At 41.3% G+C, this 6,000-nt stretch overlaps 1 pseudogene; it reads left to right on the forward strand.

Annotated features, from left to right (window-relative positions):
- The first annotated feature begins 3,513 nt into the window (after positions 1 to 3,513).
- Positions 3,514 to 4,895, forward strand: LOC117189446 (annotated as a pseudogene).
- Positions 4,896 to 6,000: the final 1,105 nt, after the last annotated feature.

A 6,000-nucleotide genomic window follows, 5' to 3' on the forward strand; every position in this document is an offset into this window, starting at 1 on the left:
AATCCGATCTGTATTCAGGCAACTTTGAAAGTGAATTCGAGTGCGTGACGTGGCTGGAAAAGATTGCAATTTAAAAATCCATATAGACAATATGGCGTATACATTCATATGGATTTTCTGGCATGCAGGTAGGTAATAATTACGCCCCAAAAAAAAGATAATCAAAGTCCACAATTCGTTGCTTAAGCTCTGCATGCTTCACAAATGTCACCAGGAGGTTTCCCAAAACACTCCCACTCACAATCCGACGCCCACTCTCCGGCATGGGAAATAAAAGTGAGAGTTCCAGTTTCAGACTCGTTTCAGAATTTATTTGTTTCGCAAACATGAGTCGCCGGAAAAAAGAAACCCAGTTGCCAATTCTGCCCGTAATCCAATCCAATCACGACTGGACAATTAGGAATTTTTGGTCTGAGGTCAGGGTAAATATTATGCTGAGGTGGGTTTCATTTGTTCGGGTCTACAAATACCACCAGGGGAAAGTCAATCTCCTTTAAAAGAAAGCATTATTTTCGAAGCGAAAGAGAGAAATATACCCCTAGCAATAATCAGCATTATATTATCACGAACCCTTTCAAGAACAAATCAAAACTTTCGCTCTTAGCTCTCCATTATTCAATTAATTATTTAGTACCAAAAGTTGATTGAACTTTTCCTCAGTGGCCACCCAGTAGGGTGTTACTTCCCAGGACCTGCTCCTCCTCAAGACTTAGTTTCTCCTGAGGGTTCGTGTTAATTCTTTCTATGGGCGCCTTTTGAAATATTTACCAAGAGCACACAACACTCACCACGCACACGCACACATAAACGAGGGGGAACGTTGTGAGTTGCTGCGGACACCGCAACTCTACGGTTATACCCGATACTAAGTCAGTATGGCTTTCCTCCGGCAGACGCCGCTAATATTAAACGACACGACAAAGAGTGCGTGCGAGAGAGACAGAAAATCAGTCTGAGCGTATGGTCATTAACTATGATTCTGCGTTTTTAGTTTTCTCGAATGTGCAGTATTGTGGATGCAACAGATTTTCGTCCTTTGTGTGGGCGGAAGGGGGTGGGGTGAAATTTTGAGATACACGTTTTATAGTAAGATCTAACAGGAGTGCGGATACCAAATTTGGTTACTCTAGCCTTAATAGTCTCTGAGATTTTTGAATATCCCCAGATTTTCGTCCTTTGCGGGGGCGGAAGGGGGTGTGGCGAAATTTTGAAACAAACTCGTCTCGGTCCGATATATTAGGAGTGTGGATACCAAATTTGGTTGCTCTAGCTTTTGTAGTCTCTGAGATCTAGGCGCTAATGTTTTACTCTAAGCAAAGCCGCCTATGCTACGTGTGTGTTAGAGAGAGACAGGGCGAGAAAAAATGAAATTGTTTTCTTGATGCTGGCTATAATAATAATACGATCCAATTCAGATTTTGCACTCTAACAGATATGGTTATTCTCTACGATTCTGCGTTCTTGGTTTTCTCATATCTTTAAAATTGTGGATGCCACAGATTTTCGTCCTTTGTGGGGGCGGAAGTGGGCGGGGCGAAGTTTTGAAATATTTTTGTAGCAGTGACATATCACAGAAGTCTGGATCCAAAACATCGTTGCTCTAGCTCTTATAGTCTTTGAGCACTAGGCGCTGAAGGGGACGGACAGACGGACGGACAGACGGACAGACAGACAGGGCTCAATCGACTCGGCTATTGATGCTGATCAAGAATATATATACTTTATGGGGTCGGAAACGATTCCTTCTGGACGTTACACACATCCACTTTTACCACAAATCTAATATACCCCAATACTCATTTTGAGTATCGGGTATAAAAAAATGCAAGCGACTTACTTGTCCATGTCTTTGGAGAATCGCTTCAGGGCCAGGATGGCCACGTATGTCTTGCCAGATCCGGTCGGCAAGTAGATTATCCCATTGTTCTTCATAATATGATCCACGAGACGCAGCTGATAGCTGCGAGGCTGCAACAAATGCGAATGCATTTTTACAATTCAGCAAAAAGTATAAACTTATGTATATGCACTGGAATTTATATTATTTATACCTTTATTTCGGATTCCCCACTATGCACGTTGTCTGCCTATTTGCTCCGGGTGCCAGCTGAAAGTGATGAAATAAAATAAAATTCAGTGACTGCAGGCACAAGCTCGCCAACTAAGATGATTGCTGACGTGGCTATAATGACACAGCAGGTTTTTCTGGATGTGGCCAGCTACTAGCTGGAAGTACGGGGATTTACATTTTTTTCCAGTCACCGTTCTCTGTGTGCGGAAAACACCGCGATGGACGCGCAGGTTGACCGGCAAATGTCTCGCCTCACCTTTGTTTTAATTGAACTTTGTTCCACCGATATATTGTATTGAACAAGTATTTGATCAGATAAGATAATAAATTCCAAGAGCTGAATAAATAAATTGACAAAAAAGAAAATGAAGTCCTGTCACTCAGTATTATCCGCGGGTTTAGAAATATACCGAAATGTACCGTCTCATTTAAAAAATATACCGTAAATATACTAACGAATTCAAGTTCTATTTTATATATTCCTCGTTTATGATATTCCGTGGAATATTACTAGCTATATAGAACATTAAGCCATGCCCACATAATTTTATCCGATTAGTGAATCTATTTGCGAATTGACTAGTTTATTTTAAACACTGGCTTTTATTGGATCTTGTCTTAAAGAAGGTATTAGTGAAATAGGTCAACCAAAAAACGGTTTTAGCGAAATAAGTCAAAACAAAAAACCGAGGCTAGTCGTTCATATTGCTCAATTTAGAGATTCCGTTGAATAATTCTGGCGAACTAAAACCCTTAGTTCGGCTCACATAATTTTAGGGCGTTGATAAATACATTTTCTACAAAATTGGTTAGTTTTTAGTCCTTGCTTTTATTGTATTTTGACTTAAACAAGGTTTAAACAAAATAGTTCAACAAAAAAACAGTCGCAATGTTGCTGGTATTTAAAGACATGATGCGTGTATATCCCTTTGTATACCCTGTTTTCCAAAATGTTTTTAAAACGTAATTGATGAAGAAATTTTCTCAAATTGATATGTGTTAGACATATTCATGCATGATTATTCTTGGTCTCTGTAGAAAGAAATCGTTGAAATAGGTTTAAATATTCCAGAAGGGTATTGCATTGTTGCTATCGATAAACGGAAAAACTGCCAACTGCTGAAAAACTGCACCTCGAATGAAATGCTGCTGGACTGCCAACCTGCTTTAAGTAGAGCGCAAAGTATGAAAGTGAATGAAAAAACACCAATGTTAAAAAAAAAAATATATTTAAATAATGTATTAAAATAATTAAAATATTTGTATTTAAAATAAACTTTAAATTTAAGCCCAGCTATGGTTAACAAACGAATCAAACGCAGCTGTACAAGTACACTTTCAAGTTCAAGTGCGGCTTGGAAGTGCAGTAATTCTTATCAGCAAACAGCTTTGCATTAGCTTCCGGATTTGAACAGTTAATTCATTCAAAATGCATTTCGTTTGCGATCTCAGTTTAATTTTGATTGCAATGTGCATGGTTCGGAGAATACGACTCACAATGGAAAACTATTTCGTTTTACTGCTGATTCTTTTGGCTGTACCTTGGTCCTTTGAGGCCACCCCCAAGCTTAAGCCAACCAAGGTTGCCATTATAAACTTGAAGAACAAAACTGAAGTAGTACCGTCAAGTAGCATGCCCATTGCCAATGTCACAGCCGTGCACGAGAAGTTGGCAGAAGTCCACATTGATCAGCACAAAACCATTCGCATTAGCAAAGGAGATCTGGATGATCTATTGGACGTTTATATGGGTAAAATAGCAGAGAGTGCAGCCACCATCAAGGACAGAGAAAATGAAATAAACAAGCTTCAAACCAAGGAACGCACTGACGACGATCTACTGAAGAGATTTGAGAATCTCACAGAATATACAGCCAAACGGAAGGAAAAGGCGGATCAAATCAAGGAACTCGAGCAGAAGGTCAAGGTCTACGAGACCAGATTGAAGAGGAAACAGCACGTGTTGAGTGATTTAAGAAAACAGAACACCTCCAGTGCGGCATTGATCGATCATCTGAGAGCCAAAGTCGTATATTTTGAAGGTAAATTCAGGGAGAAGAAGGACGACCTGTTGGCAGGCTGGGAGGCAGCCACCACCTCTTGTATGCCCTACGGCATGTCGTCTGGGATTCATTTGATCTGGTTTCCTGTGAGGGTCTCACGGCCGCCGGTCCTGGATGGATGGCTATTCAGCGTCGACTGGATGGCTCTGTGAACTTCTATCGCAACTGGGATCAGTATAGGAAAGGGTTTGGCAAGCTCAACGGGGAGTTCTTTATTGGCATCGAAAAACTGCACCGCCTGACCAGCTCCCAGCCTCATGAGCTCTACATAAGCTTCAGGAGATTCAATGGTGAGTCAAGCTATGCTCACTACGATGACTTTGTTATTGGCAGCGAGGAGGAAGGCTACGAATTGAAATTGCTCGGCCATTATCAAGGAAATTCCAGCGACGCGTTACGCACCCATGACAAGATGAAATTCTCAACCTTCGAATTGCGCCGAGTATCACCACGGAGCCTGGTGGTACGACTTCTGTTCGCGAAGGTAATTCATCCGTTAATATCCTCTTCCCATAGCAATTTGAATGGCAAGTACTTCAAGGCCGAGGTGGACAATGTCCAGGGCATTTTCTGGGAGCAATGGTATAGCTTCAGATCTCTGAGATCCGTACAGATGCTAGTCCGTCCAAAGAGCCAAATGGAGCTGAACGATTTACCGAGGACCAAGCGTACAGTACCGCTAAAAATTCATTAAAATGAATCCCTCCATCAGCTCAACACACACGAATGCCCATTATTTTTAATAATTTACGCGTATTATAATTGTTTCTAGAGGCTTTAAGAGCATTGTTAAACCAGATAAATCTAAATACGAAGCCGAGCGCCAAACGCCGAACCCCATTCGTCTTTGTTATTTACTCTTCCGACGCCCGCCCCCCGCCACCATTCGACTGTTGATTAGCTTTCGATTTTTCGCCCTCTCCTCTCCCGGGTACAATAATTACTTCGTTACAGTTCACTGCAGTTCGCTGCTCTAGACATTTGTTTATTCGCGCACAAGTGATTAGTGCAATTAATTCTCATTTTCATTTGTGCTCGCATTTCGTTCCCTGTTGCAACAATTTAATGAAATCTAATTGAGCTTTGACTCTGGTATTGAAGTGCTTCTATGGGCCTGGTCTGGTCTGCCCCCACCATTTGTCACTTGCACTTTTATTGCCGAGGGACCGCTGTGGGAGTGGGGAAACTCAATTGGAGTAAATAAAGGCTTGACAAATTAGCCAAAGTCGAGGCATAAAATATAAATTAATATCGATGCGACGGAGGATTTATGGTCTGAGAAGAACAATTTTTATTTAAATTTAGTTTATTCCAGTTTCATACAGAATCTTACAGATCTTTGGAACATTTAAACATTTGTTGTTTCCTCCAATGTTACTTTACTCTAATTTGTAGTTTCTAAGGCACTTAATATATGTATCTGCAGAGGCCTGAACAGAAGCCACCGCTGTTGCATGGACACTCGGATCAAATGAATGTAGAGTGCACTCTGCACTTTATTGTAAATATAAACGAGGGGGAACGTTGTTAGTTGCTGCGTACACCGCAACTCTACAGTTATACCCGATACTAAGTCAGTATGGCTCTCCTGCGGCAGACGCCGCTAATATTGAACCACACGACAAAGAGTGCGTGCGAGAGAGACAGAAAATCAGTCTGAGCGTGACGTCGGGCGCTGCGTGGCCACTGCAAATTGATTTCTTGCTTTTGGCTACAAAAATGATCCGATCTGATCCAGATTCAGCAATCTGATAGATATAGTCATTATCTATGATTCTGCGTTTTTAGTTTTCTCGAATGTGCAATATTGTGGATGCAACAGATTTTCGTTCTTTGTGGGGGCGGAAGGGGGTGGGGCGAAATTCT

This window comes from Drosophila miranda (assembly GCF_003369915.1).
Source record: "Drosophila miranda strain MSH22 chromosome Y unlocalized genomic scaffold, D.miranda_PacBio2.1 Contig_Y1_pilon, whole genome shotgun sequence".
In the NCBI taxonomy this organism is placed as follows: Eukaryota; Metazoa; Arthropoda; class Insecta; order Diptera; family Drosophilidae; genus Drosophila; species Drosophila miranda.